The sequence below is a fragment of the Oenanthe melanoleuca genome, chromosome 4 (genome assembly GCF_029582105.1).
Source record: "Oenanthe melanoleuca isolate GR-GAL-2019-014 chromosome 4, OMel1.0, whole genome shotgun sequence".
NCBI classification, from domain to species: domain Eukaryota; kingdom Metazoa; phylum Chordata; class Aves; order Passeriformes; family Muscicapidae; genus Oenanthe; species Oenanthe melanoleuca.
This window is the reverse complement of record NC_079337.1, coordinates 3,768,584-3,792,155: the sequence shown is the minus strand read 5'-3', so window position 1 is coordinate 3,792,155 and position 23,572 is coordinate 3,768,584. Positions and strand designations below refer to the sequence as shown.

Sequence of the window (23,572 nt, the reverse complement as noted above, 5' to 3'; positions counted from 1 at the left end):
CATCAATACATGTTATAGAGGGGTGGAAATGCAGAGCTTCTGAGCTCATTACACCAACCAAAGTCTGAAATAACCTCAGCCCTGTGTTTTATATGGACATTGAATGCTCCAGCTCATCCAAAGTCTGTGGACAAGTGAAGACTGAAGAAGTGAGGAAACAACACTGCACTTACACATTTACTGGTGGAATGAGTAGAACTGAAAAATAATACTTATAAACTCTTTTTTTTAGGCACATGCTTCTTTATCTGGGTCCTAAGAAACATCAGGAAGGAACTTCTCTTTAGAAAACTAGGCCAGAACTAAAGCAGTTTGCCAAAGATGCAGGAACAAATTTGATCAAATTGCTCCTTTTGGGATATTACACAGGATATCTTTCACTTTTGTGAGCTGCTTGTATCATAATCAGTTTGCCCAAGGATTATCTTTTAGCATGTATAATGTCTCACAAAGTGAAGCTTCCCCCTTTCATCCAGATATGATTGCATCTCCCAGAGTTTATACCAAGGCTAGCAATGTCATCTAGATTCAACTGAGAATAAGGAAAGACCCTTGGAAAGATGCAAGACTATAATTTCAAATGATAAAATCTCTAATTAAGGGAAACGTTCCTCTATGGGTACTTTCTTGCATATGATCCTACAATTGCATTTCTTATACTTTCCAGAGTATTTGTACTAATCACCACCATCTACAGTAATGCACTTATTTCATGGTAAAAACATTTTAACACTCTATATTTTCATTATGCAAGTGAGTTAAGAACAATTACTTTTTTTTCTTTTTCCCAGAAAGGTTCACTGCAGTTCATCTACCTTAAGCAACACATTAATTTTACCATGACAGGGAAGGACTGTAGGCACTTGGCACCAGGGAGTGCACGGTGCCAGCCTTGTTCCCACTCTGAAGCCCTGCTGACTGATTAGGTGACTTCAGCAAGTCTCTGAGGTTTTACTAAATTTCAAATATATTCATATTTCCTTGAACAAGGGATTTGCTCTTTCTCTGGAGGTTTCCAATTTTAGATGGCTCTGTAACACTTCTCAAATATTCTCCAAGAAAAACAGGCTGTCACTCAGAGAGGGAAGTTTCTAGGTGCAGGGAGCACTGCTGAGCTGAGGAACACTTATGATTCCATGGAACAAATGACATGACATGGCATGGTGAGCATTTCATTGGCATAAAATTGAGCTAGCTTCATCCTGCTAAAGGAAAGAGCTGTGGTTACCTCAAAGAAAACTTGGAGTGCTTTGCTTCCATATAGCATCTGTCTTTATAATAAATCAAGCAGATCTTTATAGGATTCCCTCTGTAGACCTATTATGGACAGGAAACAACTTCTTTCTTAAATTAAATAACTGAAAATTGTAAAGAGTGAGAGCTCCTCAAAGATTTCAGCATTTTCTGTTGCTAACTTAAGGAAGTTGCTTCTGATTAATAATCGAATTGTAGGGGCAGATTCTTCATCCAAAGTCTCTCAATCAATTACCAAATAGATCTAACAGAATTCTCTTTTCCACAGGTAAGCTAAGGAGGTTATCCAATTGTACTTGTACACACATACATGCACTGGCACAAAAAGTTGGAGCATTTGAGTGCATGAACTCAGACTTAGAAAGGGAAAGAATGATAAACAGGCTCACCTTTGGCTATTTAGACCTGAAATCTTCAGTCCTTTGTCATCATTAGTACACAAAAACATGATTTCAAATTGCAACCAAAACATGAAATGAAATGGACTCACATGAAAGAGCAACTAGAACTTTTGTCAGTTTATTTTCAAAACACCCTGTGTCTCTACCTCCCTTCTTCAGGGATTAGAAGTACCAAAATAGAGTGAGAAGCACTTCTTCCACTATTCTTTTCCTGGCTAAAGTCAGGAAACACTGGAAATCTCAAAGGAAAGACCTTTTCCAACAGCAAACCTTTGGGTATGCTTCAAGCAAGCAGAGAGTTTTGGATAATTACCTGTCCCTTGGCCAGATTTCCCTAGCAACTCATTGGAATATACCCTGTTTCTGATCACTGATGAATACAGCTTATTTTTGCTTTAATCTAGGTGAGCATTTCTTCGTTTTCTCTAAATTTCTCAGAAAACACAATAATCAGAAATACTTGAGTGACTGAGGAGCCCAAGATTCTTGAAAATGGGACCTAGGTGTTTGATAATTGGTTTTTTAAATCAAAAGCCTAAATATTCAAAGATTAGCTTTTAAAGGTTTTATCTCTTCTGCATGCAGATCAGTGCCAGGAAATGGCTATGTAACTAAACTCCTTCAGAAATGTTTTTCTTGCTGGTTAATTTGTTTTGAAGTCACAAGGAAATCTCCTGGAAAGTTATTTATATCAATAGCTATCACACCACTGAAGTCATCCAACCTAATCATCCCCAGAGAGCTGCAACAATGGGAATTATAAATAGCAAAAATATCCTGCATATCATCTCCACTATTTTGAAAACATTGTTTTCATAGAGAACCGTAACTAAGAAGAAATCTCAGGACATAAAGTATCAGAATACCTGCCCATTTGTCTCTGCCAAGAGGTCTTTCCAAGGGCCAGGTATTTTTCCCTGAGCTAAAGCCATTTAATGCTGCAAAGGTGTCACAATGGTCTGTGCATTCTCTGCCTGGCTCCTGGTTTCTCTCTCATCATATTATGCAAGGGGAGAACTGAAACTCTGTTGATAGATAGCTTGGAAATGCAATAGGGTAGACAAGGTAACAAAAAAAACTGTCCTAGCTTCTGGATAAAAGGAAAATTGCATTCAAGTAGTTGTTTATTTCGAATCTGTTTGCAGATAGATTCATTCTGATGTCTTCTGGACTGCAGTTTAAGGGTGTCCAGGACAGACTGACCTCTACAAGGTCTCTCTGTTTTACAACCTAGTTCTCCACACAGCACAAATCCAAAGTGCAGAATATGCATAATTTTAATAATTTAAGCATTTCTTAATTTTGGTGGAGTTACACACTTGCCCTCTCTGAGTACTGTCTGAGAAAAGCTGGGATCTTAGACCTTTTTCACTGTTTCAATAGTAGTCAGAAGATCCTCCAAATCCAGATAAAACCAACCAAAGAGCTCCACACATGTAGTTCTTCATATTATTGTATATAGTTTGTAATGTAGACAAAAATTGGAGTGATTAGTCAGATGGCACCAAGAAAGCCCAAAGCCCATAACACGTGAAAAGTTATGAAGCCAAATTTCAAGTACCCAGGTTGAAATTTCTTCTTCTTTGACTCGGTAATTTTTTTATTATTTTTTTTTTTTAATTAGGTAGAAACTAGTTCAGCCATTTCTGGAACAAACATTCATATTTTTCATCTGTTTTCTGAAAAGCTATAGTGATTTATAAGAGGAGTTTGAAATCTGGCAGTGAGACAACCCTCAAGTTAGAATGGTATCTTTGTCCCCAGGAAAATCCATTCCTAATCAGCTATGTTAGAAGTTACCGAAAAATCCCAGTTGGTGTTTACAAAGCAGAAACACATTTTGATTTTCTGAGTGTTTCAAAGGCAGTGTGCAATCCCTGAGCCTGCTTACCCCCTTGTCCTGGGCAGGTACTACATGTCTGTAGGCAGAGCTAAGGGCAGGTTTATCTTGAACAGAGTTCTTGTTTTCTTACAATGAAACTCTGACATCAATAAAAAAGGCACAACAGAGGAGTTGACAGGGAAGGAAAAGCTAATTAGGAATTACTTGGGTATTAGAGACTCCTAACATTATTAGACAGCATTAGAGCCTTTGAAACCCAGCCTGCACAATAATAATTTCCCTAGAATTTAAAGGCTTATTCTCCAGTTGTTCTAACTCAGCTCTATTAATATCACTGGAGTTACATTAGTTTGCCCTGACTAATATCCTTTAGTTATGCAGACAAGAAAATAAAATCACTTTAGCTGTTCTTTTAAAGTCATTCCCAAACATCATCTGAAAGGCTCTCTCAGTACAAAAAACAAACCCCAAACCCAGAACCCTGATGCAGCCCTGAACTGGCTGCACATTCCATGTGGAGGGTCAATAGGAGTTTCAGGAGGACACCCTCGGTCACTGCTTCCTCACAGGCACTTCGGAGGGAGGGGAAGAAAGGGTTTGAAAAACATTCCAGATTTCAGCCGAGTTTTTGTAGCTGGGCAGACACAGAAGTCGCTGAAATGTCCGGAGGGACAGCCTCAGCAAGCCTGTGACCTTCTATGACAAACTGGACCACGGCATTTCAGGAGGGATTTAGCTGGGATTGCTAAACATGAGCCAAAAAGAGAACTGCTTCTTGGATTTTTTCAATCAAGTAGCACTATATTTGGACTGGAAACAGCCTGTGGATGAGCAGGAATAACCATTAGAAGGCAAGTGAAAAGTTTCAAGCAGATACTACAGACAAGGAAGAAACAACTCGAACGTATCTGGGCAAGTTTCCATACTGACTGAAGCAACACTTTTTCCCATGACATCAGACTCAAAACAAACAATATATTATAGTCCATATGTTGATTAAGGAAAGCCCAAGCCGTGCAGAGCCATGCACCAGCCTTCAGAACAGCGGCTGAACAAAAGCTGGATCACTTGCAAGCCATGGGAGTTAATCAAACAAACAAAAAGCCCCAGGTTTTCAGGATAAGGCGCCTGGGTCAGACTTCTCAGCACCATGAGGTTGTGAATCCCGAGGTAAGACTGAAAACAAACTGCCTGGATCAAAGCTATGCAGTCTGACTAGATGACAAGGGCAATAAGTAAACAGTGCTTTGAATATGCAGCAGCCAAAAGGCTCAGAAAACTGTAAAGCTGGTTGCAGATTATGTGCTCAGAGAACCTGGAGTTCTCTACCTACCTGAGGTCATACGGCATTTGCATGAGAAATTTGTACTTCGGAATGGTTTGCAGTCAGAGTTCAGAAGAGCTTTTTGGCAGGTTAAACATGTTCCCAGTAAGATGATGCTGAGGATAAACATGCAAGAGAAATACATAAATGCTGTTTTCACAAGAATAGTGCTGCTTTCTTAGAACTGCCTGTATTTTAGGGAGGAAGGCTAGAATGCAGTCCTGATGGGATGCCAATACAATCCATCGAGAACAGTTAGTAAATCACACAGCCTAGCAACTGAAAAGGACATGGTACATTTTCAAATTCGAAACAAAAACAGAACCATGTTCCTCAGGAAAGAGGTACTTGTTTAGCATGTATTCATGCTGTTTACAAAAGGATTGGAAGTTTAACTCTTTCTGTAAAATGGCCTAATAACATAATAATTACTGCATGCAGCTGAATTCACTGAGATATTTTATCAGACCTTGAATTATCTGATCCATTGATCCTCTGTAATAAGGAACATGAGGGCACCTTTGATCTTTCTTACAGAATTTAATAAGTCAAAATTAGAAAAGAGCCCTTTCAAATGAGGACAAATTTGACTAGGAGGATAACTAGGCAAGTTGTTAAATTTTAATTGTGTTTTAACAAAATTATCTAAGCTCATAGGTTTAATAGTCACAACAAATCAGGAAATAAAATGCTGCATTATTGTCACTGGTAGATTAAAGTGGCAGAACCTAGGTTTATAGAAGTATTAAGGGAAAAGAGCATTTATTTTGTTTGCACAGTACTGAACACATTCACAAATCCAACAAGAAATGCCTTGTTCCTTAATCAGACTTGGGAAAATGCAATTCACTTAATGATTTTTTTTTTCTATTTTAAATGATGGATATGGTTAAAGGAATTGTTTTCTAGTTTCTGTACATCCATTTTTATTCCCTTATACTTTCAGTTCCCTTAAACTTTGCAGTTTCATAGTGCTTCAATCCAGGAATGACTTTTTTAGTGTCAAACCAGACAGTGAAAGTCTCAGCTAAAAAGCCCATCTATGTAAACAAATTCAGCAACCCCAATTCTTCACCACTCAATTTGGATCTCTGCAGCCATTTCCTTGAAGATAGATCCTTGTCCACAGGGATCTTTAGACAACAGTAGACTAAATTAATCCCAGGTACTGTCAAGAAAAGAGGCACTGAAATGTGTTGCTTCCAAACAACAGCAACCCTCTGGAGACAGCCGCTACAGCAAGCTGTTATCTGCCAGGAAGATCCAAGACCTCAGTATTAGTGATTATCTCCCACAGCTCTGTGGGCTTCCATGTACATCTGCCACAGGTATTTGGAACACACAGTCTTTTAAAAATTGAATCTTCCTGCCAACTGAGGTGTGTTAACATCTGCCTGCTGCTGCTGCACTGATCATCAGTGCCTAAATCCTCAGGGAACACTTAACAGCTTTCTTCACGGATCTCCCAGCTCTGTTTTGCAGGAAGCAATGGTGACATATTGGCCAAATTTGTTGCACAAAGATAACAAGGGTTTTGAAGAGGAAAAATTACATATCTTTATAAGATTACATGGATTCTAATTATTTAATTTGGTCTCCAGGTCCAGTCTGAAATCACTGGTATAGAAATTAAGGACCTGCCGTGGTTCCATACTCACTTGCAATTTACTCAGGGTATAATGCACATCAATGCTTCTTTACATCCCCAAATAAACAAAACAAAGTAATAACACTGGGTGTTTAACAGCTTACCTTAAGATATAGTTAACAGCAACTTGGCTTTCACTCATGACATCCATCCCGTAGGTTCATGAAATTCTAGAAGGAAAAAAATGAAAAAAGTCAGGTAGCCTTAAGTAATCCTTAAAGTCATTCCTGTGAAACTGTGGAAAACAAATATGGGCAGTCTGACAATTATCAGCCACAGAAGTTATCTTTTAGCCCTTGCTCTTGATTTTAAGTTGCTGCTGTACATTCCCCTCAGTGCGAAGAAAGAAGAAGGGAGCTCAGCAAGACTCAACTGGGAAGAAACATTCTGAACCTGGTGACAGGGACTTGTGTGCAAGACTGAGAGGTCAGTTCTGTTTCCAACAGTGCTACACTTCTGGTCTTTGAATTAAATGCTTAATTCCTGATGTACAGACAAAGGATGCAAAGGCAGAGACAGACATGGTGCATTTTAACCTTACACTTACTGCACTGCAGTGAGTACCCATTCCATAGGAAAAATCTACCTTTCTAAATTATTAGGATCTTGATTAGGGTCTGTATAGAGCACAGATCATATTTAAAAATACTTCGTAGGAGCTTTCTCTATGTTCTTATTCCAAACTCAAGCAAGTTACATCTGCTTATTTAACAGTAAATTGTTTCAGTCATAGCAAGAACCTTTTTCATTATTAATCAGCACAAATTACCCCAGTATTTGTTTCACTGGATGCATGTAAAACATCTCTGTGACTTTGTTTTGCTTTCAGCAGTTACGCCACTGGCAATTAAAACCTTTCAGCTCCACAGATCATAGTTTCCACAATCTACCTAGAGATTCTGTGAAACTTACTTCAGTGTAACATGCCAGTATGATTTAATAGAAAAAACAGAGATTTTCACATTTTGTCTCCTTGTATATTTTATGCACATGATTGCTTTTCAGATGATATTTATTTCAGTGTAGGAAAAGCAACTGAGTGGCAGTAAAATATCAGGAAGCACTGGGCAAAGAAATGTTCTTCTGGGCTGAAGCAGCTGTCAAACATGTCTTCTCAAAAATCCTGAAAACCATGTCAGCAGCTACATCTCAGCTTTTGTGCACCTCAGCAGTTCTTAGCTCTGGCTGGAAGCATGAGCTGTGAAACGACTGTTCACAGCGTTCCGAGCTTGGCCATAGCCACGGCGTCCTGGAATTGTAACCGTGTATTCTTTGGGGTCTATTCAACGCTAAACTAAGTTTCCAAATGTTTCTTGGCTCAGCAGCCATTAACTGGACCTTGAACTTCCCATTTGTATTCAGTGGTGGGGGGCTAAACCTGCCATCTGTTTTGACAAATGTTTTCCATTGCCTCTGCATAGCTGACAGAAAACGGGGCATATTAGGAGAAGTTAAAATTCTCTTTTTGAACCACCAAGAATTCTCTGAGTCCTCAGAAATCCCATCAGAACACAGGTAATTGTAATTCTGTTTGCAAAAGATTTTAGTTTGTCATGAGCTGCAGGTCTTAATATCTTCCTAGATCCATATCACTTGTTCTCTGAGCATCTGCCTACTCTTCATTCCTTTGGGGCAAAAATCTTCACTGAGTGGAAAATCATAGCTGCAGGCATTCTGGAAAAAAAAAAAATACAGCATCACTTCTACTTGTGTCTTCTGCACTTTTCTCTGGCCTGAACATTCCCAGCTCTTAGCAGAACCAGGAGAGTCAAGGGAGCTTGATAAGGGTTGCCAGCTATGATATTAATAAACATAGAAAGTGTCCAGAAAAAAAGTAGTAATGAAAAGCTACAGTTCTTTTTGACTTTTACTGAGCTTTTCTAGATTCTGTGGAAAATATGAACTAATCAGACAGAACTGGTCTTGCATAAACTGTCCCACAAGATGCATTTAAAATATTTGGGTTTGATGTGGAGCTGAATAATTAATTGATGCTACCACTACAAGAGAATAAAGGAAAGATGAAAAAATGTAGATGTCTTTCTAAATGAGCTCTTTAAGTTTGAGCAGATGAACCATGTCAGCATGGAAAAATACCCTTATATCATTCATGTAACAAGACATCCTACCTGTGATTGCTGCCGTGCCACAGAGCTATTGTGCACATTAATAAATCAAATGAGATGCAAGACATGCAATTAAGTTAAAAATGTTTGGTTTCAGATGTGTTTCACATGGGTAATTTAACCACACAAATGTAGCTGTCAGTTTTCACAGACTGGACTGTCACTAACAGATTGAGCCTGAACAAAAGCCAGGAGAGCAATATCCCACATCCTTTTCACAAGGAGCATTTAGGTTCCTGGTGAAACTATAGGCTCAGCCATTGTATATGTGCCAGGAGTCTGTTTGAAGGATCCTGAGAGATTCCCAGCCTTCCCCTGGCAATCACCCCACTCTACCAGGCCACAACAGAGAGGTTTTGCTCTTTTCAGATGCATCTGAAAACTGGTGTCTGTGCCATCCTGTGCTCCACAAAGCATTAATGGTTTCCAGATGTTGGCTCACAGGGTGCTGACACAACTCTTGCACCATTAGAGTATCACACAACAATATTATGAGAAGGATCAGAAACACAGGAGAATTTTACAGCCTTTGGAATCCATAGTGACAAGAAGAGCAAAATATAATGCTGCTGTAACATTGAACTTGCTCAGCATTGCCGCCTAGGACCTTGTCCAAATCAGGCTTGTGCTGCAGCACCAGAAAGGGAGCAACCTTTGAATTCACTGTGCAATATCTAGCATTAGTTATCATACCTAAAATGCTGAGTAATTACTTAAGTAATATCATGAAAAAGTATAGTAGCTAGGTCTGGTTGAAAATTATACAGTCATTTTATATAAAATAGTGAAACTTCATTTTCTCTTTCAATGTATTTAAACACATCAATTTCCTTTCTGAAACACAAAATTCTTCCTTTCCTACCTGTCTTCACTTACAAAACCACATTGAGGGAAGAGAAAAAGAATAGAGGAAAATTTTACAACTGGTCATATCACTAATTTTTTAATCATTATCAAATTAAATTATAAAATTTTATTTAGAAGAAAAAGACTGTCAAACATAAAAGTATAATCTAGAATTTGAAAATACAACAATAGTATTTAAAGACTTGAGGCAGATTTTAAGAAGATTAATTGAAGCTTCTCCTAGCATATCTGAAAGATTTTACACCCTGGGAAACCTGCTATTTTTCAGAGATATCATCTCAAATATAAAGAAGAATATAAGGAGTCCTTCACTTATCCCATTTAGAAATTACTCCCTGATCTATGAAAGCAGAGACAACAAATCTGTTGATATAAATGAGAATAAAAGCAGCCACTGATTTGTGCCTGTATTTTTATTTAAAAAGGTGACCATGTAACAGCCAGTAAACACAAAACACGAGAAGAGGAGGGAAGCCCAGTGATAGTAACCATAAAACATTTAAAGGGCAAAACTAAGAAGAAATACGATTTGCTCTGTTTTAGTCCATCTGACATTTTTATATCCACATTTAACTAACAGGTCATTAATATCCACACAAATGTAAGCAAGAGAATTTTGAGCCGAGATGTCTTGTTCAAAGCAATAAAAGCTTTATTCACACTCTGCTTGTACCTCAAACATTTCATAACTTGGCAGCCCTGAACATGTTCTCTGAGAGCCACCAGTCCAATTGCACAGAACGAAATCAGTCAGCATCTGTTCAAAAAATCCTTGCTCTTCTATGGAAAAAAGCAATTATCATTAAAGTTTTTCCTTCAGAAAAATCTGGCTACACATGAGGGGAAAAATCAGATATCAAGCTGTGTGCAATAGGGAGTTTTAATTTTCCCTTTCTGCCTTCTAAGTAGAAGAGATTCCTTCAAGTGAAGTCCTTTTGCAGATTATAACTTCCTAAAGAGCCACAAGAGGATTTACTCATCCAAGTTCCCTTAATACACTCCTGTCCTATTCTGAAACATTCTTAAATGCTGAGATCAGCAGATAGCAAGAACACATGTCAGAAGAGATGTGTTCTTTTTCATTCAGCAGAAGATACCAGGGACCACTTTTTCAAGCTAGCTATTTGCAATTTGTCAGAAAGTCTCAGCTTCCCATTTTAAACAATGGTTTCTGCAGACTGTGCTTCATAGAACAGAAATATAACAGAATATAACAGAAAATAAGGAGGATTAAAATATTAGAACAGTATTTTCAATAAATATTTCCATTTTCGTGATAAATTAAAGGGGAAAACTTGTTTCTGAGATGACCCTGTTTTTTTAAAAAGAAAACCAAACAGAATCCCAAACAGAATGATGTCTTCCCAACCCTAAATCTATCTGCTTCATGACTTCAGCTTTGTAAGGAATATTTCTCTAAGGTTTGCCTTTAGGCACAATTAAAATTGTGATTCTCACAATACTCATAAGACTAAAAATGTCAGTGTTCCAAATATATGCAATGATTAAATCTCAAAGAATAGCTTCACAGGATTTGAGGTCCTCAGCTCTGATTTTCGCAGTTTTTTATTCTGAAAACAACACTATGGAGCTGGTGTGGTAGTGAGTCTCATTTTGAACTGGGCTGAAACTAATTAAGCCTTCTTTTATATATTTCCCATGCTAAGGAGAGGATCCTATGGTACCTAAATCTCATGTAATTTAGTGGTCTGTTGGGACAGTCCTGGTGTTTTCAGTGGTAACTATAATTTTAATGCAGCATTTTTTTTAAATTAGAGATTATTCCTGAGGATCTTTAGCAAAATAAGCAAATGTGTTAGTTAGTATAAAATACACTGTATGTACACAGAATTACTTTAATACAGAGTTGGATCAGCAACAACTCAAAGAAAAGGATGCACAAGGAAGAAACTGATAGGAGACATAGGCCAGGCTTTGGGAAGCCTGGCTCAATCAACAACATAACTAATGGGTGAATCTCAGCTGAGAACACATCTTTGGGAAATGCCACTGTAAAGATGACTGGTGAGAGCAGGAAAACTGATAACTTACTTTGTCAAAAACATCTCTGAATGTCCATGCAAGCAGAGAGCATTTTTAGAGTATATGAAAATCAGACTGTTTGTCTGCACTGACGTCAGTCACTGTCCATGTGTGCCCTCAGTGAGCTCATCTTTCCACAACTCCAAAATATGGGATATTGTGGCCATAGACATCCAGTTCAGCAGATATTATTAAAGGTCAAACACTTTAAAACAATGTGGAGACAACCACAGCTAACAGAAAAGTCTGGGTTTAATTACAGAATGCTCAAATAATTGACATCCACATCGGATTACTTCGGGTCCAGGACTTACCTTAACATTTCTATAAGTAATGTGCTGTGTTTAACAAACTGAGCTCATCATCTGGGATTTCAGTTTTGCTTGGAAGCCCTCCTGAAAGTTTAATTGCTGCTGCCACTTCTACATGCATTTTCTCTCTGTTAAATGCTAAATTAAACTGATTTGTTTCAGACAATTCCTGAGGCGAAATTTCTCCAAGGCTCTGGGCTTTCCCTGCTTTGAAAATTAATGGCCTCTCCTACTTAAAATCTAAAGTGGCTTTTAGTCACCATGAAGTTTTTCATGTGCCAGTGTTATTACTTAAATAATCTCTTCTCATTAGCATTTACCTTCTGTTATGTAATACGTATGACACATCATCTGTCTTCTTTTTTATTAGCCTAAATATAACAAGTTTTCCCTTTCTTATGTGTCAGATGAGCTGCTACATTCCATCAAGGTATCTTTAATATTTAATTTTTATGTTTTTCTCCAATTTCAGTTTCCTGCAAGGTATTCAAATGAGTTTTGTAGGTAAAGTCTGTGGCAGGACTTTTTTCTGTGGCACATGGTATGGTCTAAACAGATCACCAGTCCCAGTCAGGAAGAAACAAGAAAGAACTCAGACTTCAGGATCTAAGTGAAACTTTTGAATTTAGAATAATATCAATAAGTCAAAAATGAAAATAAAGTAATCTTCTTCTTTCACAGAATTTATCTATTCTTATCCTGAAAATTGTTGCCCCTCAGTTCTCTTGCTGTTCTTTGAGACATGTTCCTGCAGGAGAATATTTTGCACCAAGTGATGAGCTCATATTGAGAGCAGCCTTCAACAAAATTTCCACATCCAGATGGCATATGAATTATAACCTTCTATCATGGACTTAACAAGCCGTGGGCTGCTCTTAATTGTCACTTCCAGGTTTCAGTGTTGTTTATATGCCACTAATAAAACCTGCTGTTCTTCTTAATAGCAAGTCAGAAAAATTTAATTTTTAAGGGATACACTTGGCACCCTACTTTCCTTCTGTCTCCTATTACATTCCTGCCATGACTTTCTCCTGTGCTTTTCGAACATAATCAGCAATAGGTCAAATTTTAATACTTTATAGAGATTTTCTTCATACCCTTTTGAGGCAAAATTCTTTAAGGGAAGAACCCTTATGCCAAAACCCTTCTGCTATATCTGCTCATTACTGAGAAAAGAATTTTTTCCATTCATGGTTATTACTGTGAAGCAAATTCAGAGTCTCTGGTGAATAATACGTAAACAGAACATACACAATATGAAAATGCATTTAATATTTTATTATATTTTAGCTGCCTGTTAGGTATCTCACCCTAGCCAGCAATTTATAATCATGTGCACAAGGCAGCTTCCTGAATTTGCATAGTTTAGAAACAGCAAAGCAGAAACATCATGGTGAGGGTAATTACTTTTAAACAATATTAGAACAGAGCTTAGTGCATCAGTGCAGCATCTGCAAAGTTCTGCCCATTAAGAACTGCAAAGCCTTCAGATGAGGCCCTGAAGAAAACGAGCTACATGAATTCAGCCTGTTAATTGCACAGCTTTTATTAAATTAGTTGTCAGATAATTGTGAAGCAGATGTTGGAGTTGGGACTTCCAGAGCTGCTTGAGAAAATTCAGGGTATATAACAAAACCTTGAGTGACCAGGAACAAGAGCTGGTGTCAGCACAGTCTCAGCCCAGGACTCCTGTGCAGGGAATGTGTGCAAACAGAGGTGAGGGTGCTGAAAGGTCCCCCTGGAAGGTGAGGATGTGCAGATCTCCCACCATCACATTTCTCCCCCACAGCAGCATTTGGCACAACAGACCAAGGTCATCCTCCATAACCACAAAGCTTCCTGGCCAGCCCATCCACGGATGGAATCTCCAAGGAAGTCACTTCGACCTCAAGGCCACATGTACAGCTGTAAAACATCCACACAGCCCGGAGGGAAGGCTCCTTCCTTCAGCCTTCAAGGCATTTCCCAGCACAAAGTGCAGCTGTTTGGGGTTTGTGCAGGGAACAATTTGGAATTGCAGCTTTGAAAACCCTTCACTTTTTATAGCTATTTGAAAAGTAAATGCAGCAGGAACTCACCGCAGAGAGGTCAGCTAACCCAGCAGTGTGGTTTGTGCGCTTCCTCTCGACACACATCAAAGGCAAACCCAAACAAAAAGGCTTTTCTTTGCACTTATAATTGGCACTGGGCAGGAGCCTGCTCTCTTATGCAGGCCCCTGAAAGAAAAGTAACCTGATAATGCCAACTGGAGATGGACAATTCAAAAGAAGTCATGCACCCCAACAACTACACAGATGCCTGGCATGGCCAGTGACTCCTTCAAATTGATGAAAGTGGAGAAGATCAGGTTACATCAGCACAGCCCGGCAGCTCCAGGAGAGACAGGACAGTGTCACTTTGTCACCAAAAGCATCTCCCTAACAGCCAGCTCTGCCCAAGCCTGCTCACCTACACGTAGGAAAAAAGTTATCCTGGCTCCAGGACAGACTATATACCATGGACTTGGATCCCCAAGTTCCAAGTGGCTCTTTTAGGTTCCAACTGCGTATTAAACCTTTTTCTCAGAATATTAGTCATGCTTAAAGGACAAATATTGCATGAATGCATATGAGGGTCCAACATGCTACAGCCTTGTATGCAAAGTAGAAATAAAATCCTAGTCAAGTTTTTTTAGATTGTCTCCCTCTTGGTTTCTGGGAGCAACTCCTGCTTTGCCTTTAGAATCTCTTGTCTGACTCCATGCACTAATATAATTGGAATTATATTGCACTAGAACTATGTTGCATATTAAGATGTATGCACAGTACATTCCTTTAATCACACATGAGTTTCCTGAACTGTATTATTTTTCATCTGTTTTTTGAGTAAATAATACAGAAAAAAAATTGCTGTGTTCTTCCAGTGTTTTGGAATGTGTATTTTGGGGTAAGGAAGTATTATGTTGGATTTACTGTACTTTGGTACTTCTGTCTCAGTTACTCAAGATCAAACCTGAATTCCCCCAGCAAGGGGGAGGGTGGGAATCACAGTAACCCAGGGTTACATGGTACAAATGGTATTTACAGTTAGCTACTATCAAACAAATCCTACCAATCACTGAAGGATACTAACCAAATTCCGTATTTTCTGTGAATTAAATCAGCTGTCTTGACTTCGTTTCCATACACTGAAAGATGTTATATAGCTAGTGGATTGGTATTGTTGGCTTTAAGGTGCAGCCTTTGGTCCTTCAGGGTATTTTGGAGCAACTGCATGCAGAACAGCATAGTGTAGGTTTTGGAGTATTTTCCATAATATTAGTGGTTTTTGTCAGATTTGAATTCCTACAGGAATGGTGTTATTTCATTTAAGAGGAACTTCTCTGCAGCAGCTCTTCTGGCAGAGACAGCTCCTACAGGAATCTCTTGTTTCCATATGTACTAGGTTAGCTTCTCTCAGGGGTCAGTCCTGCAAACTCTTTTTGGGCCTGGGGAAAGCAGTGCTCTCTTTCTTTTGGACAGTCAAATCAGACAACTATAGCCCATTTCTTGATGTTTTTTGATAATTTAACTCTTTCCTTTTGCATACTGATTTTTTTTTTTAATGTTTTCTACGGTGAACGGGCCATGAAATATTTTCTGCCTTCAACACAAATCGCAGGATAAGATCTGTCCTTAGCAGAAGGATTTTTCAGACTTTGACATCCTAATCAGGCCCCTCAGATCTTCATGCAAGTAGCTTCAGCAACTACTCTGATAACACCAAACCTCCTAAAAAACATACCAGCCAATAGAGAGAGGTTCCCCAAAAGTCTCTTTCATTGACCCAAAAATTATAATTTCCCTCACTCTCTCAGATGTTTGAATCCCTACATACTCCAAGCTGCACAGAGCAGAAGTAATCCTGTGCTCAGAGGGAAGCAGACCTGAAAGGTCAAACAAATCTTAAGCTATGCTGCCTCAAGCCTTTCTGCTTCCAAAGGAGTGGCTAATGACTTGTTCTTTGGGAAGACTGGAAAGAGTTCAAATATGAAGGCGTGATTAAGAGGAGAAAAATCTTCCACACCAATTACAGCTTCCATGCTTTTGGCCAGAATCCATAACCCAGCTTCCAGGGGCAGCCCAATGACTTTTCAGTTGCCTTATGCTCCACAGGGTCAAAAGGATAGATGCATGCTATCAGCTTGCTATTTTATAAGCTGGAAAATAGAGACATTGGATGGGCAGGCTGCCTCGGAAATTCTTTTGGAACATAATTGGCACTTAAAATTTTCCCAGAAGAAAATGATTCAGGTTTCAAAATTTTCTGAGATTGAGGACTGCACGCAACTTATGTTTGCCTCCAGCTCATCATCACTACTGTCTCCAGTGCCATTGCAGCTTCAAAAAAAACCTTCCAAACACAGGAAATTAGCATAAAGTAACAAATTCCAGGACTTTTTAAAGCACCATGCTCTTCATGCTCTCATTTGGCAGCCTGCTGCTTTCCGGCACTTGTTAGCATGCTCTTCTCCCTGCATTTGTCTGCTGCCTTTTTGGCTGACACAGCCAGAATTGCTCACATCCATCCCAACAGCAACCAAGGAGTTCTCCAAAGTGAGAGCTTGTGCACTTACTGATGGTTGCCCAATGATGTTGAGAGTTTCAGACCCTGACAATGCTCTAAGTATTGCCAGGTGAGAGAGAAACATGTGAATCTGTGGTGATAGCATGAGAATTTTAGTGAACAGAGCAAAGATATACAGGCATTGTACTGCAATACTCAGAGCTGCAGGAATAAATGCAGAAATTTGAGAAGGAACCATCATACTTGCAGCTGCATGTATGCGAACCACATTGTTACAATTAGGTCCCATCCACCTTGCAGGGTTTGTCACCAATTCAGTGGAAAAAACCCCACAGCTCTCATGAGTCTCCTTTGTGCTCTTGTAGGTTTTTTGCTTTACCTCCATATTACTTGGCCCCAGCAGCAGTTCAAGGGTGAGGCAGCAGGAAAGGATGCAAAAAGTATTCCAATGGTTCCAGCTGGAAGAACAACTCCTCTGATAAAACATCCATAGCTGCTATAATTTGCATTAGGTAACATCTTGTTCCACAAAACTCAGAGAAATTATCCCATTTCATTGATGTGATAAAAAGTAATTGGAATCACCCCTGCCTTTTTCTGCATGGACCATGAACAAAAATAAATTGGGCCAGTGTTTGAGGTTTGACAAGCACTTGCTGGTTTTTCACTCATTGGCTTTATGCAGCTGTGATCAGCAGCACATTAGGGAAGAGTGGAGCTGGTATAGATATTTCCAGTTTACCAGCAGTAATTAGATCTGAGAGCATGAATATAAATCTAAAGACCTGACACCCAAATGGCTGCTTCTGGGCATATTTCTATTTACTCTCTCAAGAGCCTTCTTTAATCTCTTGTAAAACTGTGTATCTCATTCAGATTAAACCCTGGGATAAATTTCTTGTCTTTCCACTTCACGCCCATGGAAATGATTTGGCTGCATTGCACAGCAGCTCCAAGGACATGATCCACAGATATCAGAAATGGCAAGAATTCAACTAAGGTCAAGCCAAGGTCACACACACCTTTAACTTAATTTAAGTGGCTGGGCTTCAGTTTTCCCCTCCAAGCTGACAACCAAATATACAGTTTGCCTTAACAGAATTGAAGAGACTTACAAGTGGAATTTCCTTTTGGATTTCCTTATTTCCTTACAAGAGCACTAGCACGTTATTTCTCAACTACATTCTGTATTTTGGCACAGTTTAATAGAGTGGGAGGACAACAAACTTGGGTCCTGTGAGGGAGGAATACAGCAGGCAATGATCAGAACATGGATGTGACTGCAGCCCTTTGCCTTTTTTTTTCAAAGCAAAAGTTTATCAGAACTAACTGGGGAATGGATAGTGAGAGGATGAACAGCCTGCAGGAAGGTTCATAACCAGGATAAACAACATAATGCAGTCAATAGCTGGCATGTTCTGCTATTTCTTTATCCATATTAAAAGTCAAGTATCGATTTCCCGTAACATACAGCACATTTTACAGAGTAGCTCCAGGAGTCCTCAAATCACAAACACACCCCTGACATTCTCCTGAATAAAATAATAGATAGCAACTATTCCTACAAAACAGCAGCAGTGGACCAAAACAAAGCTGAAAAAAAAAATAAAACCTTCTATAATATCTTTTTAAAAGTGTTTTTGAAACTAAGAATGTTAATACATTAATCATAAGTTAAGCTTCAAAAGACAAGTAAAAACACCATCAAGTAGTATTGGAAGCTCTAACATTTTAAGTAAAAGGCAAAAGGAAACTTCCAAGTTTAAGCTGGAATACAAATTTGCTTTGTGACTTGGGACCATGTTCTTGTCTCCTTTGTGCCTCTATGCACCCAGCTGGAAAGTGTAATCATAAATTAAGAAACACAAAAACAAAAAGCAGCCCTGCAATGAGATCCAGATGCTCCATTAAACTGCTGTTCCCCTTAAACACCTTCCAAACCATAGCTAAATAGAAATACACCCGACAGCTGGATTTTAGACATGCCTGTGAAACCATAGAACAGCCTTTATCTGTCTTCCAACAATTAGAAGCTACCATGCCTCTTCAGGAACTGGAACCACATTAGCTCCTTCTATCCATAACAAGGTAATTAGAACAGAACTACACCAATGCCACCTCAAGATTAAAGGATCATACATTTTATGATTCTCTGTTTGTACAGTATCTTATTGTGTGGTTTACCTTGGCCAGGCAACGTGCACGCTGAGACTGCTGCATGTTACATGAAATTCAATCTTTCCACTGTTACCATGTCTTTTCCTGGCTTTTCAATTCCCTGCCCTTTCTGAACCTTCTATGGGGTTTTCTCATCTTTACCTGTTTAGATCACATAATTTTACCAAAAGCAGTATATTGTTATTGTATGTACTTACAAAATGGTGATTGGAGCTGAATACAAGAACTGATTGGAGCTGATACAAGAACTTATGCTCAAGTGTCATTATCTCAAGATGCTTTAGTCAGAGCTTTAGCTGGATATACTTTAGCTGCACACACAAAAAAAGCAGAAAATGGGAGAAAACTGTAGGACTGCCATGTAACTAAAGGCTGATACCATCACAGACACAGAAGAAATTAGACTTGCATGAGTGTCTGCAACACCACTGCTTTGTGTGTGTGGTGTTCAGCTTTGCTACAGCAACTTCCTTTCCAGTATCATTTTTGTAGGTGGCATTTGCAGTACATACCACCAAACACTAGACTTCCTGCAGAACACATCTGTCGGTTCTGCTGGCTCACACTGCCCTGCTAGGATTTCAAAGTGAAGAACTTGACATGGGGCTCCTTCAGAAGCAGTTTCTTCTCAGATGTTAGGGACATGCCTGTGAAGCCCTGAGTGCTGCTGAAGTAGTATTCTACTACTAATGAAAGTGCTCAGCTGAAGTGTGCCACCTACAGAGGAAAGCCTTAGTGCAAATGGATAAGGGGTTCCCAGAGCATCCCATAAAATGAGGAATTCCTAATGTTGACCTTACTGCAACTTGGGAGAAGTGCTTCTGAGCTCTGCTGGTGTCCTTGAAGGTTATTTTCTTGCCTCAATAGAAAAAAAGTCCTAGTGAATAACTTTACCATTTTTCTCTGAAAAAGTTACAACCTCAGGATAGGCCAGAAGCAAATATGTAATTCAGAATCATTCTTAAATTATCAGCATCTCTTTTCAAGGTGAGCATAGTACTCCACATGCTCTTATTTCTTATTGCTGGTAACAGGATACACTGGCTCCAGGAGATTTCAAGCTCAGCATAACTGCACATGATAATTGGCATTATCTTTAAAACATCCATCACCACTTGAGTACATTATCAGGCTCACAGCTGAAATAACAGAATGTGGTTGCTTCCCAAAGGACATGGAGAGTGTTAAAACATGACATTGTAAAGTGGCAAATGACAAAAGACAACCAAGGGAATGGAAACTGGTTCACACCAACTGGAATGAAAAAACTGCAGTTACTGCCAGCGTGCTGAGATCCATCAGAGGCCCTAAGGAGTGTGCTCCTCTGGAATATGGCTTCTCCCATGCAATTCCCAGATACTGCAGTGCATGGTACCCCGTGTCCCCAGCGCCACAGCTCATGGCCACCTGCTGGCTGAGACTATTTAATACAGCCCACCTTGACTCCTGGGCTTTGCAGAGTTTCAGGAGGGTATTTTTACATTTACTCCCTCTTACAGCTCAGCTCCTTCCCGTGGTATTGCATGGGAATGCCTCAAACACCCACATCAGCAACTGCAACTGCAGCTAAATTTCTATTTACTAGAAATGTCTAAGGTAGCATCTTGCTAAAGCCATTCCCTGCTTCTGAAGCAATGTGAAATCACAGTACCAGTTTCCAGCTAAGAGTGACATGCAGCTAAGCACAACCACCTCAACTGGGACCTGGACCTCATCAGTTGCCCAATGCTTACATTTTATCACAATGAAAAATGTTATAGATTATTCAAAATAAGGTCACAGGCATTTACTACGAGAATTTCATCTCTGCTCTGCATACGGCTCACTAACTTTAAATTAGAGTGAAAGAAGAAAATTGGTACAGGCAAAAAATGAGCTCCATTTTTATAATAGCCTGAATCTTGACCCTTAGAATCCAATACAGCTTTCTTACATCATCCTGAAAATTACTACATACTCCTTTGCATCTGCATTTCTCAAGCTGGCCTACCCATAACCCAACCCCATCCAAAACTGGGCAGCTGGATAGTTGTGGGCAGACAATTGCCAGTTCAGATGCCAAAAAAATGCCCTTTAAAAGACAAAGCAGATGTGAATACCAAATTGTGCAAGTGCCCAAGTGAAAATGATAAAATCATGGGCTTGAGCTTGCTCCACCCATTCATTTTGGGCAGAATTTGCCTAGAAAAGTTAATGGGTTTGACCTCAGTTTCAAGAGGTGATGCTAGAACATGTGGAGCAGGGCCTTTGATGTCAGTAAAGTTATGCCTGATTTACCCCAGCCTAGCCAAAGTTAGGCCTGAGGGTAAAAACATCTTTTAAATTACCCAGGCTAGTCCTCCCCTATGCAGGTTTGTAGCTGCACCACAGTGGCTGTTCTCCTTTTCCTGTGACTTGGAGTATGTCATTGTTTCCTCCTGGCCACAGTGCAGGAGAGATGCTCAGGGTCACAGTTATCATGGAACACTGCCCAGCAAAGGGAACTTTTCTGACACACTTCTCATATGACCCCATTTTCCTGCATTCTCTTCTAATGTTTTATATCTCCAACTGAGCAGAACCAGGGAAACTCACTGGGTGGGATAACTTACATTTTCTCCAAGTCTGGAAAGTCAGCTAGTAGTTTTGAAGTTCATCTCTCATAAAAAAATAGGAGAGATGAAGATGTATTTATTTTGGTGATCTTGAAAATCAGGATTCACCTGCCAGCCAGAGGGATTAATACAAACCTAACTTTTCAGGGAAGGAATATATTAGTGACGGAAGGGGTGATGAAATAGGAATAGAAAAACCCCCTAGATCAAGTGAATAGAAAGCAAGTTCATTATTGGTTTTGACTGCCAAAGTATCTTCCTATACCTGCCCCTCCTGATAATTTAGTAAATGACATCCCACAGGATGTATGTTTTTTCCTCCCTATGGAACCACACAGAACATTTACTTTCCTTTGCCCTAAAGCAGCAGCTCAGTGCAGGAAAGCCAAGTGTGCTGAAAAAGGCTTTCAGGCACACTCTGGCAGATGCACAATCGCTGGTCACAGCACCTGGGACCCGGCTCTGCTCCCAAAGCCTTCTAAAGGCTGCCTGGGAGCTGAACTGAGTGGTTGCACTGAGCACATTTCCCTGGGGCTCAACAGAAAGGCACTGGACAGGCTGGCAAACCTCGAGTCAGACAACAAGAGTATGACTGCAAAAGGCCACGAGCATCCTGTTCTAAAGTCGACATTAGCCTGCCTGGAGCAGAGTAATGGAACTAAATCACTTCCTGAAATCCCTTCCAACATAAATATTCAGAGATATTACCAACATCTTTAAAATTTCACATATTTTTTTTAAACATTAAACACAAATAGCGGAACGGAACCTCTCCAGAAATAAGCTGTGCACTATTAATAAGCATACTGTAATAAAAACTTTAAGTGAGCCTTAAGTGACCATTAAACACGTAATAATGCACTTTCCTACAGACAGCAATGAAATCGAGCACTAAACACTACAGGCAGAACAAAATCATTTAGCATAGATGCCTTGAAAGTTCATTATTAAAATAAAAAACAAAGGGTATTTGTTCTCCCTACATGGGGTGCCATATGAAGAACTCGTTCCACGTTTCTACTAGACACTGGTTTAGTTGCAATTAACTCTGTGCTGCTGACATAGAGCTCCATAAAATGGAAGAACAAGTTCTTTCTATTTTCAATTTGAGCAGCAGATGCATCAAATTTTTTCCCTCATGTTGTGTCTCCCCATAGGTCTTCCTAAAAAAGTGAGGTCATATACCTTGCATTTCCAGCCCCTTGTTGTTCTTTCTATAGTACAGGTCAAACTAGCCATAATCCAATAAATAAATATTTCCAGTCTTGCTGCCTTCTCTGTGTCCTGCCCAATTGCAGTGACATCACAGTGGCAGCTCCCGGCACTTGGAGATGATGGGAAAGTATAAACAATGCTCCATCTGCAGTTCATTTGCTCTTGCTGTGAAAAAGGGACCAAAACAAGCCCTTGACTGATGGTTGGTTTCCACAGTTTGGTGGCAACAGCTTTGCAAATGAACTATTTCAGGCAGGAGCTGGTGGCAGTTATTTGATAAAACACAGCAGTGCTGATAATACACGAGGCTTTTTTTAACATGGACTTTGTAAATGATAGGATTCAAGGACAAACTTGTCAGGTCAAATCTGCCCCAGGTGCTGAACGTGTAAAAGCTGAGAGGTAGAGATTACTGCAGGGAAGATTAATGACACTATTAACATGACTCTGTGGAGCTACATAGCTCTGCTCTGCTTTTCAGAAGAAAAGTTTGGGTTGCAGGCATAGTAAATGAAGTCTGGGTATGCTCTAGGCATATTTTTGTTCCCTTTTGTGTACAGAGATGTTTTATTTCAGAGTTGTTCAAATATACTCAAGCTTTATAAGTGAACCTCAAAAATTAACACATTTTAAAAGTTATTTTAGCTGATGAATCAGTTACAAGGTAAAATCAGCACAGGTTTGCATCAAAATGCCTTCTATTTAACATTATCCAGCAAACCTGTACTGAAAGTGCAAAATATGCACAGCAATATGCACAGCTGCTCTCTGTAACAGAACATGTTTTCCATGCTGCTGGGATGTGATCAGTGTGTGCTATTTTTAATTACTATAATTTCAAATGTGTAAAACTGAGCTCTGTTTCTCCTCAGGAAAACCATTCTATACCTCAACGGCTGTGAAGTACTCTTGTATAGAGAACACACTTTTGTGTCAAACAATAAGACTTGAAGCCATTGTGGACAATATCCCTTCCTTGTGAAATCAGCCAAGACTCTTCTAATTTCACTACTTCACTCATTTATAGTGGCTGAAGGGATGGCGCCCAAGGGAGGCAGGGCCACCCAGAGAGAGGGCAAAAATTTTTTGTTCCCCTGACTTCAATTCATCCTTCATTTACAGCTAGTCCTGTTGCTTGTCAAGGAAAATTTTGAGATCTGCTAAGAGGTTTTAGCTCATCTTCCTGTCATTCAACAATTTCAGTTTCAGGGACAGGAAGCAGT

The 23,572-nt window shown here is 39.5% G+C and overlaps 1 protein-coding gene and 1 long non-coding RNA gene across 3 annotated transcripts in view; one reads left to right on the top strand and one right to left on the bottom strand.

Annotated features, from left to right (window-relative positions):
• Window positions 1–4,239: 4,239 nt before the first annotated feature.
• LOC130252436 (uncharacterized) lies at window positions 4,240–6,789 on the bottom strand. The gene is made up of 3 exons (XR_008840357.1): window positions 6,575–6,789; window positions 4,832–4,938; window positions 4,240–4,319 (listed from the first exon to the last, which is right to left on the bottom strand). It is a non-coding gene; the product is annotated as an uncharacterized LOC130252436 (long non-coding RNA).
• The window catches only part of PDE5A (phosphodiesterase 5A), a 100,711-nt gene continuing 81,451 nt past the window's right edge, over window positions 4,313–23,572 (top strand). Inside the window, exons 1-2 of one of the 2 annotated variants that reach the window (XM_056489973.1) lie at window positions 4,313–4,668; window positions 6,807–6,896. The gene's annotated coding sequence lies outside the window, so the exon portion shown is untranslated. The remainder of the gene's footprint in view (window positions 4,669–6,806; window positions 6,897–23,572) is intronic. The other variant, XM_056489974.1, reaches the window with a different exon arrangement.